At 50.2% G+C, this 12,116-nt stretch overlaps 1 protein-coding gene across 3 annotated transcripts in view; it reads right to left on the reverse strand.

The window, feature by feature from the left end:
- CAMKK2 (calcium/calmodulin dependent protein kinase kinase 2) overlaps nucleotides 1–7,230 on the reverse strand; it is a 47,168-nt gene extending 39,938 nt beyond the window's left edge. The window contains exon 1 of one of the 3 annotated variants that reach the window (XM_044244307.1): nucleotides 7,188–7,230. The gene's annotated coding sequence lies outside the window, so the exon portion shown is untranslated. The remainder of the gene's footprint in view (nucleotides 1–7,187) is intronic. The other 2 variants (XM_044244305.1, XM_044244309.1) reach the window with 2 other exon arrangements.
- Between the last annotated feature and the right edge of the window lie 4,886 nt (nucleotides 7,231–12,116).

A 12,116-nucleotide genomic window follows, 5' to 3' on the forward strand; every position in this document is an offset into this window, starting at 1 on the left:
ATACTGGCTAGAGCTGTTTGTTTCTATCACTCATCCCAAGGCTGCTCAGAAGTTTTCTTTAGTTGGCTCAGAATCTATGTTCCTTTAGGCCAATAACAGCAGACTGATTTACATCTGGGAAACCATTCTTTCTTGTGGAAAGGTGACTCCACGAAACTTGTCTGTACCATCAACTTCAGGGATTCCCATATGACTTGAGCCTCATTAATGAGGCATGAATTGCTCTGGTCAAGAGATCTGATACAAGAGTAGACGTGTGACTCAGGTCGGTCCATCTCTTTCTAGGACTTGGCTTAAGGATTGAGAATGTCTCTTTCTGTGAAACTTGGAGCAATAAGGATGTATTTCTAGAGTTATTGGGGGCTGGGAAGAACCCTGCCCTAGAACGAAGTCAACAGAGAAGAGAAGCAACAGACAGAGAAGAACTGAGGCCCAGAGATACTGTCCAAGTACAGGATCCAGCCATGCCTGAAGCCCATATATACCAGAAGCTTTTAACTACATGATCCCATTTTTGCTTAAGTTAGTTTGTGATTGGTTTTCTGTCATTTACAACCCAGGGTCCTGACTGACAGAAGACACAGAGCAGATTGACAGAAAAGCCTCTCCACTCAACTCCCTACCAGATCAACACTTCCCTGCACCATAAGGCTCTCAACCAGACCAAAGTGCCAGGCAGCCGCAGGTCCCCCGGTGACCCACACAGCCTTCACCTTGACATTGAAGCAAAAACAGAACTTCCAAAGACTTTCTTTTTCTTTTTTCTCCTCTTTAATCTTAAAGAAAAAAAAAAAAAAAATCAAGGCTGGGGAAAGGAAGGGCCAATGAACAGGACAGAGTAAAGATAGTGACCCGACCTTTGATACAAGAAATGTATCAGGGCAGCAGTGGCCATGTCAGCGTTAGATAGCAGCCAGGCCCCTGCAGCTCTTGCCAAGTGCCAGGCTCTGTTCTGAGCACTTTGCATGTATCATCTCATTTAACTGTCAGAACAACTTTATGAGTCAGGTACGCTTAACATGCTTATTTCACTGATGAGAAACTGAGGCAGAGTCGGAGTCACTTGCCCACAATCACACAGCGCTTTGGGAAAGCACAGGTGTAAACCAAAGGCCCCTGGATTTGGGGGGACATGGTGAGGAAGTGCATGTCCCTTCTCCTGCACACAGCAAATGCTCCCTGAACGGACACTGTTGCCAGGAAAGCAATTCCATGGCTAGCAAGTTCAAGTCCCCCATCTGGCTTGAATTTATATTAAAACAAAATCTTTATCTCTAATCTCACCATGCTAACTTTACTCTTTCCATCTTCCGCTCTAACTCTTGTCCACGTGCATCACTTTTCATAAGACTTAAATAAAGCAAAGCGTGCACAGAATTTCACATCCTTGCTTACATGTACCCAAAGAATGTGTGCACACTCCCGAGGCTTTCATCACCAGCACAGGGCTGCCCATGGAGTTGCTCAGACCCAGAGACGTGAGGTGGCCTCCACAAGGGAGCCCAGCAGGTCCCGGACTAGGCCAGGGTGAGAACCAGAGGTTCTGACTCCTGCAGCCTCATGTCCCCTGGGGGACAGGACACTTACAAGAGCAAGGAGCTCCAGTGTCTTCCTTGGAGGTTATTGTTTGGTTAATAAGGAAGTACGGAGTGGGGGAAGCCCCCCGCATTCATGCAGTCAAGCATCTAAAAGCCAGGTGCACCCCAGTGGCCCCCCATCTTGAAGAGAAGGAAGCGTGAGTGGGTGGGTGGGTGTGAAGCAGGTGGGGGGGGGGGGGCTACCTGGAAAGGGAGGCAGGGACCATCTTCCTTCTTCCCCGCCTCACACACTCAATCTTTCAGGGAACCAAAGGAAGAGGCAGAGAAACAACTGGAATTTGAGTTTGTAATGAAAAGAAGTAACAATCTGAAACAAACGAAGAAGTAACTCAGACTCCAACATTCTGCAGCCTGGCAGGTAGGAGACAGAGGGGGACAGGCACCCCAGCTCTTCCCTCCCTCTGCAGCCTCCCCACACAAAGCACCCCAGCCAGGGGCCAGGAGGGGCTGGGAACCGGCTCTGTCTCTGAGGAACCAATCCCGTCCCCTACACCTGGACACAGAACCTGGTAGAATTGTCTGAAATGAATCTAAATAAAATCCCTTTCCATCAGGAGCCTCAAAGGCAAAAATCCTAATGCACTTATAAAAACCCCCGGATAGAGGTGTTCTTTCTTCCAGGCCCTACCCCCACCCAAACCACCGGGTTCCCCATTTAAACTTCCCCAGCAGAGGCTTATCTCAGACACCACCCTCGATGCCCCTCCCCCCACCTACCCATTCACCGCCTACCTCAAGCCCCTGCGGGCAGGGGGCCAGACCTTGGCCTGGGGAGGGGTGAGGGGGGCATCTCTTCCTGGGACCATCCTCTCTCCTCTCCAGGTTGAGATTAGCATTTTTATCTCTGCAATTGCCATCTCTCAACTATTTACAGAAGCCAACGGGATAAAAAGAGACAACATAAAAATAGTTGCTCAGCAGCCTTCAGGATGGGGTGGGGGTGGGGGTACAACAGGCTTTTAGAATTTTCTTTCTCTCCTTTTCAAAGGGGAAGATGCTAGAATTGTTTATTTTTCCCAAAGCACTCCCGGAAGAGTTCACAGACTACTCATTTGGGAGCTCTCAGGGCCCAGGGACCATGTGCCAGTGTCCCTCAGCTCCCAGGACAGGGCTTGTCACTAGCCCCCCCAAAAAGTGTGGGCTCAGTTCAGTGACATATCATCAGGGTTCCAGAGCCAGTGCTAAGTGAAACACGCCTTGCTCTACCCTGTTTCCATCCGGCCTTCCAAAAAACATGAGCCAGTCAAAAAAACAAAACAAAACTTGGCTTTTCTCTATGCTTAAAATGTTTCATAATCGAAGAAAAAAGTTCAGCAGCACCACTACCAAAACGGCAGAAACAGAAAACACGGGCAGCTGAAATCACTCCTTCCCCATTTTGGTCATGAACGTCCCCTGGTAGGGAATGCTAGGGCATTCCCCACAAGCGACAGCGCCCACCTCCTCTGAAATATGCCCAATTTTTCGCTGTGTTGAGGAAGGGATCCAATCAGAGAAGAAAGGAATCTTAAAATCTTATTTTTCAGAGAGTAAAAAACCATACCCTCCTGAAGAGGGATTCTATTCTATGAGAAAATGGGCATCATCTGCCATCATATGAAGGTCAAGGTAAACTCGAGAGCTCCGGATTAGAAGGTATGCCAGGAAACTAGACAAATCCCAGAGGCCTGGACTTTGATTTTCTCATCTGTAAAATGGAGCTGCTGCAGCCCGGCCAGGGGGTGACTCTGGAGTCCATCCTGTATATGAACGTTGGCTCACAGACAGTGCTCCCAAAGACCCTGTTCTCCCCTCCTCTCTGTGTTCCACCTACTCAACTGTCAAAGAGAAGGGGCTAAGGGACTGTTCTTTTCTGGGCTTCCTCCCAGCTCCGGGTTCACTAGGCTTCCGATTTCCTCCATGGCAGGCATTTCTGGCCAAGCTGTCAGGAGACGGCGCTGACTCCACGCCTGGCCACAGGGTTAGGGCTCCATCTGTCTGGGGAGGCTTTCTCTACTTTGTGGATTTACTTACCTGGAAAAAGTCTCACAAAAATACATGCCAAAAGATGACATGTGGGCCTGCGTCTAACAAATCACCGTGATTGAAGAAATGGAAGCGAATGAAATTCACACTCTCCCTGAAAAATCACACGGCACCCCTGTGCATTGAGCTTGGAGGCACCGGGCTTTGGAAGGAAGCACGATTCTTGTGGCGGAGCTAGAGGGGGCCCGAGATGGAGGGAGTCCTGAAAACCCTGTTCCTGGTAACTGTTCGCCAACTGAATTCCAAGACCCTTCCCTCTACCACCTTCTGTCTGCCAACAGAGTGACAAAGTAACATCCTGGGCCCAGAGGTTCCTTAACTGGGCTCTGAGGAAGCAGAGGTATGCACGAAGTGGCCTTAAGAAACCCTCATAGTGGAAACCACCCAGGGTCCACCAACTGATGAATGGATAAACAAGATGGAGTCTATCCATACAAGGGAATACTACTCAGCCACAGAGGAGAAGCACCCATATACTTTACAGCATGGGTGAACCTCGGAAACATTTCGCTCCAAGAAAGACAAGCCAGACACGAAAGGTCACATATTAACAGGTCCAGAAGGGAACCAGCACAGCTGAAAGAAGAAAAGGCCATTCCAGGAGAGTAATGCGATTTCCTTAACTTCCAAGAAAGAAGGCGCAGAAATGAGGGAGAAGGCCAAGGCGGCACCCTGGAGCCAGGCGTGCCTTAACCCCACCCTCTCCACCCACCAGGATCCTGTAGCTCAAAGGGGAGGAGCTGACTGGGAGAGCAAAACATCCAGGGAAAAATAGCAATGCAAGGCCCTCGGACCCAAAGGACAATCTGAAACAGCATTTGCCCCAAATCTCCAGGATCAGGAAAGGAAGTAAAAACTCAAGGCTTCCCAGTTACCAGAAGGTGGGATGAAGAAAGGAGGGTTGCAATTGACCCACACTAAGTTCAAGTGCTCTGCCTGTCTGAGCCCTTCCGTTAAATGACTTCATGATGGGATGAGGACGACTCTGCAACCCACATTAAAATCTGAGCCAAACGCCTTGAAAATAGGCTTGGCTGCCCCACCCAGCAGCCCATCTTGGATGCAGGTTGAGGTTCTCAAGGAGGAAACGCCTGGGTGACTGCAGAAAGTCCCCACTGCTAGGTCAGACCCTTCCCCTCCCACTCCCATGCAATCTCTCTCTCTCTCTTTTTTTTTTTTTGAAGATTTTATTTATTTATTTGACAGAGATCACCAAGTAGGCAGAGAGGCAGGCAGAGAAAGAGAGAGGAGGAAGCAGGCTCCCTGCTGAGCAGAGAGCCTGATGTGGGGCTCCTGGGATCATGACCTGAGCCGAAAGCAGAGGCTTTAAACCACTGAGCCACCCAGGTGCCCCCCTCTCTCTCTCTCTCTTTTTTTTTTTAGTCCATCCCTTAAGACTTAGCACAAACACCACCTCTTTCTGGGAGCCTCCTGGATTCATACCAGCAAGAAGAGATTTCTCCAGAAACTCCATCACCCTCTGCTTCCTTCATTCCCAGCACACTTACTCCTGGTGTGTTTCAACACGGACACTCCTGGCATTCAGGGCAGGGCAATTCTTCATGCCTGGCATGGATCTGGCCTGCTTGCCGGACATTTGGCATCCTTGGCTCCTGCCTACCAAAGCCAGAAGTGCTCAGCATCACTTCGACAACCAAAAGTCACCAGGCACTTTTCCAAATGCTTGCCAAGAAGGTGCAACTGCCCCTGGTGAGAGCTATTGCAGAGTTATTGGTGAATATATTTGGCCGCTAGCCCACTAACAACCTGGGAGCAAAGACAAGACAATATGCATCAGTACCATGCCCTCTTAGCTCTGTGTCCTCCTAAGCTGGCTTAGTAAACAATTCTGGGTCCCTCAAAAAGCTGAGGACAGCCTTGCAAGGGACCCTGCTATAAAAGAGGTTACGTAAAGTGCAAAAGGCTCAAGGGACTGACAGGCTTGGGTTGGCTGTGTGACCCTGGGCAAGCTGCTTAACCTCTCTGATCCCTCTATAGAATGCGGCTAACTCCAAGAAACACTGCAGAGAAAAAAAAAAAAAAAGAAAGAAACACTGCAGGATTGTTTCCACCCCTGACCTCCTCATCTCTACAATGGGAGTAAACATTTCTGCCTCTGGGATTTTGGTAGGCATTAAATGAGATAATAAATGCAACACATAGCACAGTGTTTGGAGGCTCATCAAATGATGGCTATTACTTTTTATGACAAAAATACACTGTGCTCTCACTAGGAATAGCTGCTTTCTACATAGGAAGGGCTTAAATTGAGCAATCTGGAAGGAGGTGCCAGAGCTCATCACAGAGCTGCATCTGCATAGCACGAACACTGTTTATTCTTAAATTGCATGTTTTTGTGGGGTGGTTTCGGAGGCGGGGGGCTCACTCCCCCAAAACCCTCCCCTTGTTGCTGCCCCTACCTCCCCGAGAACATGGCAGCCTATGGGGACAGAGAGCTATCTTCTTCTCTCCCCACTGGGGGCAGGGCTAGGAGAGGGGGTGTGGTAAATGACGGTACCACTCTAGGGGACATGAAGTTTCTATCTCTAGGACTGTAGGGACTTCCAGATTAAAGTTACCTTTAAGGAAGTGGACACTACATGTCCCACCTCAAGCTAGCGAGCCCCCCCCCTCTTACTGAGGGCACTGAGTTCCCAGCCCCCTCCCCAAACGGTATCCCTCCACCCCAAAGTTCTGATGGAGACAGGAGAGGCTAAGGTGCAACCTTGCTAAGGCCAAGTGAGAGCAGCAGAGCAGCTCGCAGAGCTGTGAAAACACCCCGCTTCCCAAACTGGGCAGCGCAGAGGTGGGGGGAGCCAGGAGGAGTCGAGGCTGGACAGGGTGGCATTCCAGGCATCAAGACCCAATGCTTACGGGGCTGGGCCCAGACTCCCCGCGTCCCCAACATTCAAGCAGAGGGTGCCGGTGAAGGCACCTCTCCGCACTGAGTGCTGGGGACCGGAGGTAAATTTAGGTCAAAAGGACCAGCCAGCGAGGTTCCGGAGGGCGGAGGCAGAGGGCCAACTAAGAGAGGCAAAGGTCCCCAGGCCCCGCAACTGCTGATCCAGGGTCCTGCCCCCTGCTGTCGGTCCCACCCACCAGGGCCTGGGTTTGCCCCCAAGACAAGAGGGGTGCGGGGGTGGGGTGCTCAGAGGCCGGCGGCCCTCTCTTTCCCTGCACTCTGTAGCTTTCCCCACCTGTCAAACGCGAGAGGGTGGGCCTAGGCCGCCTCCAAGATCCTTGACTGCCCCGGCCCCGGTGACATCGGTTCCAAACTCCGGGACCGCCCCTGCCACCCCCAGCCGGGCGCGGCCCGGCCAAGGAGGCCACTCCAAGGCCCCAGGCGCTTTGAGGACGCGGGGGAAGGGGCGCCCGGGGGCCGAGTGCCCCCACGTGGCGGGGCGTGGGGCGCCGCACGTGGGGTCCTCTCCGCGGAGGGAACCTGGGGCCGGCCTCAGGGCTTTGTCTGCAGCCCCAGCAGCTGTCCCCCGCCCCGACAGGGCGAGGGCGCCCAGGGCTGCAGCGCTGTGTCCCCGGCCCGCGGCCCCGCTCCCGTCAGCTCACCTGGGCTCCGCGCCTCCGCCGCCGCCGCCGCCGCCGCCTCCCGCGCTCAGCGCCCCCGGCTCGGCTCTGCCCGGCTCAGCGCGGCCGCGCGCTCCTCTCCGCGGCCCCGGCCGGCGCGCAGGGGGTGGGGCGGGGGCGGGAGGAGCCGCCGGGTCCCGGCTGGGGCGCGACGACGCCGCGGGCTGCGCGGGGATTGGCCGCGGCCGCTGGAAACCCGGGCGCGGAGCCGCCCTCGGCGCGCCCCCGCCGGCTCGGCCCCGCGCCGGGGAGGGAGGGGAGGCGGGTGCCGGCGGAGACGAAAGTAGCGGCGAGGCTGCGGGGTGGAGAAAGGAAAAGAAAGGGGAGGAGGCGAAGGCTAGGGGAAGTGATGTGGGGCCGGGAGCAGCCGCCGGAGGCCGCCGAGCCGGGAGGACGGGAGAGACCCGGCGCGCGCCGGGGCGCGGGCTGCTGCGCGGCAACTTTGCCTCTGCCCGCGGCGCGCACCTGCCTCGGTTCTCCGCGCAGCGGCTGCGGCACCCTCGGGCAGGCCGGACGCGCCGGCAGCGCTCGCTTTGTTTGGCCAAACGCGGGGACTGCAGGGCGGCGGCTGAGTCGCGGAAAGTTGCCCAAGCCTGCGGGACAGCCGGGGTCCCGCCTAGTGGCCGGGCTTCCGTCCCAGGGCTGCTGTCTCTGCACCAGGCGCCGGGCGGGGGATGCGGCCTAGATTTCGGGTCTCCACCCATTCGGGGAAACCCCTTTCCTCACCCACCTCCCTACTGACCACTACTCAGGGCCCGCCCTAAAGGCTGGGGAACGGTGTTCCTTTCCCACCCCCCCACTCCACCCGGATGTACCAAACTACACGAACCCCAGTGAAGTTCTGGCTTGTCCCCAGGACTACTTAGATGCTCTTTGCGGAATACGTCTTCTTTTTAACAAGCATTCTACCCCTTTGGGGCGCCCTCCTTTGCTGGCGCCTTAAGAATGTGTTTAGTCCCCCAGCTGGGTAACGGTATTGCAGGGGGAGGGAGAGAGGAGACCTCAAAGGCTGCCTGACTCGCCGACCTTAGATGGTTTCAAAACCCAGTCCTGACCCTAAAGGTACCCAGTCGGTGTATCGCTGACCCTACCAAGGAGCCAAAAGGGATTCGAGTCCAGAGGGGAATCAGGGGCCAAAGCAATGAAAATTTCAGAGTCCTCTTGTACTGGGTGGATTTCCAGTCCCCTTCAGTTGATTTAGTATTTCCATGCTGCAGGGGTGCTCACCGACAATTCGGAGCTTTCAACCAGATGACCACAATTTCTGATGTGACTCATCACGCATGCCTTTTTTTTTTTTTTTTTGGTAATAGTAAAAGCCCGAAAACAACCTTCCTAAATGTTCATGGGGGGGGGGGGTAAACAAAAGGTATATTGGCCATTTCATGGAATACTATGCAATAGTTCGAAGGAGTACGTACATTCGCTCTGTTTGTACACACACGTGGGAAGATCCCCAAACCAGAATGCTGAGTAAAGGAGCAAGTTGAAGTATACAATATGATGTATAATTAGTGTTTTAAAACCCCCACATAGGGGTTCCCTGGGTGGCTCAGTGGGTTGAGGGTCCTGGGATCAAGCCCCACATCCAGCTTTCTGCTCAACAGGGAGCCTGCTTCCTCCTCTTGCTCTGCCTGCCTCTCTGCCTACTTGTGATCTCTCTCTCTGTCAAATAAATAAATAAAATACTTTAATAAATAAATAAATAGGCTATCTCATTCATGGACACATGCTTAGCCTTTTTTAAAAAGGTCAGTGGGGATTGAGTGTAAATTAAATTCATGACAGTCTGCCACAAAGACAGAAGTAGGGCCAGAGAACAAGGACAGGGAGCATAAGGAATGTTGGACAGTTTTGTGCCTTTTACTTATAAATGAATTCAGCAAATGCAGAAATTTTAAGTCAGTTCTGAATGGTGGATGCATAGTTCTGTGTTTTTCCATATTTTGCTATTTTCTCCCCCCAAATTATGTATTGGGACTGATGGGGAACATTTTGAACATTTCTGACTCTATGTCAAGGGTCAGCAAACTTTTTCTGCAAACGTCCAGGTAGTAATTATTTTAGACTTTGAAGCCATAAGCCGTGTGGTTGCAATTTCTCAGCTCTGCCTTCCTAGCAGGCACCGACAAATGAATGGGTGTGGCTGTGTTCCAATAAAAGTCTTATTTGCAGACACTGAAAGTTAAATTTCATATAATTTTCACATGCCACAAAATATTATTGTTTTGATTTCTCTTCAACTATTTAAAAATGCATAAACCATTCTTAGTTAGCAGGACATATAAAAAACAGGTGGCATGCCAGATTCAACCCGTGTGAGCAACGATTTGGCAACCCCTGCTTTACTAAAGAAACCAAAATAGATATTGGTTGATGTCTCTTCCTGTTACTTGTTAAAATATACTATTCTGTATGTTACTAAACTGTCTGTGTTTTATTATTTTTTAAGGTTTTATTTATTTGAGAAAGAGAGTGAGAGAGCATGAGAACAGAGAGGGTCAGAGGGTAAAGCATACTCTCTGCTGAGCAGGAGCCCGATGTGGGGCTCGATGTGGGGCTTGATCCTGGGATTCCGGGATCATGACCTGAGCAGAAGGCAGATGCTTAAATGACTGGGCCACCTATGTGCCCCAGTCTATGTTTTATTAAAATGCTATCGTTAGCAGGCAGAAATTTAGGTATACACACACACACTACTGTGTAAAGGTAGAGGCCAATTATGTGAGAAGGGCAAGAAAGTGCCCATTCACATTAAACTCTGGCCTAAGATACACTTCTTTCTGGAAGAATTTCCTGAAATGTTATGATCCAGGCCCTCCTTGGCCTCTGCCCTTTCTGACCTCCTATAGCAAGGGAGTGTTACCACGGATTTCAGTCTCCAGGCTGTCTCTATCCTTTCCTTTTCACTAATGGGTTCTGATTTGCCAGTAGAGCTATTAATTCCTGGAGTATAGATAGCACTGCATCTGAAACATCTGTTTACCTTCAGCATTGGGGTTGAAAGCACTGACTTTGGAGTCAAGAAAGACCTAGTGCAGATCCCAGCTTTGCTAGTGAAGAGGTCTCTCTCTGGCCTTGGCCTTGGACAGGGACTCTGGTTTCATCAGGGTTTCAAATGAAGATAACCAGCTTTGTTCACAGGTTCATTGAGATTTAAATACAACAATGTGTGTAAAGGGGGCACCTGGGTGACTTAGTAGGTTAAAGCCTCTACCTTTGGCTCAGGTCATGATCTCAGGGTCCTGGGATCAAACCCCATATAGGGCTCTCTGCTCAGCGGGGAGCCTGCTTCCTCCTCTCTCTCTGCCTGCCTCTCTGCCTGCTTGTGATCTCTGTCAAATAAATAAATAAAATCTTTAAAAAAAAATAAAAATTTTAGCGGTGCCTGGGTGGCTCAGTGGGTTAAGCCTCTGCCTTCAGCTCAGGTCATGATCTCAGGGTCCTGGGATTGAGGCTCTCTGCTCAGTCGGGAGCCTGCTTCCTCTCTCTCTCTCTCTCTCTCTCTCTGCCTCTCGCTCTGCCTACTTGTGATCTCTGTCAAATAAATAAATAAAATCTTTAAAAAAATTAAAATAAAAATAAAAAATTTTTAAAAACTCTCCCTTAAAAAATAACGTATGTAAAGTTAATAGCTCAGTATGGGACACATAAGTGCTCAGAAGTACTATTAATATACTTAGTACAGCTGGGGCACCTGGATGGCTCAGTTGTTAAGCATCTGCATTCGGCTCAGGTCATGATCCCAGGACCCTGGGACCCAGGGCCCTGGGATCAAGCCTCGCATCGGGCTCCCTGCTTAGTAGGAAGCCTGCTTCTCCCTCTCCCACTTCCCCTGCTTGTATTCCCTCTCTCTAGCTGTGTCTCTGTCAAATAAATTTTAAAAATCTTTAAAAATATATATGTATACATACTTAGTACAAGGCTAAAAATCCCATTGATTATGTGCCTTTCTTATTAAAGTGAATTAACCAAAGCAGAGGACATTGTAACTGCCTTTCTTTAACATTTGGCCTTCCTTATGATAGGAATCATCCCACTGAAGAAAACCATTTTCTTCTTAGAGATATGAAAATAAAAATTGGCTTTGCTTTTTGGGTTTTCTCCTCTAAGAACACTAGAAAAACCTGTTCTAGGCAAACCGATCTTGTTGTCTTGACAACCCAGATTGCCAAGAAAATAAGTAAACAAAGCATCTGAATCTTATTTTTAAGAAAACTTGGGACAGTACAAGGGAGGGGCTGAAAACTAAGACTAAAGAATTAATTACCCCCTAGGACAGCACCACAAACTCCTGCCAAGGCTTTGTCTTTTCCTCTGGGAACTGTTCTGTGTCCTACTCATGGTGTTCACTGGAATATTCCACCTCCCAAACCTCAAACATCCAGGTAGAGATAGAAGGATTAATTACACTGATATACTGTATTAACTGAATTCCTCCCCATTCAATAGTAAAGTAGAGAAACACTGGTCCAAAAAAAAAAAAAAAAAAAAAAAAAAAAGGAGAAAGAGAGAGAGCCTGAGAAGTTTCCCTTCAATGGGCATTGAGATTAAAATGTTTGTTAGTCCTAAACATAAACAACAGCATAAAAGGAGAAGTCAGTGGGGACAGAGATGAAGCAGCTCTTCATTTGTCTTAGATGTACTATGAGAAAGAAAAAATAAGTGTAAGCATCCAAAAATATTGGGACGAAATACAAAACACTCTCAACAAGTAGGAGTGTTCAAGCCATGTAGGTCAACACGAAGATGCTCCAGTGACAAGACTGAGAAGCCTGTCACCCCGGGATGGAATCCCCACAGATCCTTCCTAGTGAGGGGTCTGGGTCAGGCCAAATCTCTGAGGCTGTTCCCTCAACTGTAAAATAGTATTTGGCTTACAAGCATTAGAGATGGTACAGGTGGAAGTAC

The sequence above is a fragment of the Neovison vison genome, chromosome 3, assembly GCF_020171115.1.
Source record: "Neovison vison isolate M4711 chromosome 3, ASM_NN_V1, whole genome shotgun sequence".
NCBI lineage: Eukaryota > Metazoa > Chordata > Mammalia > Carnivora > Mustelidae > Neogale > Neogale vison.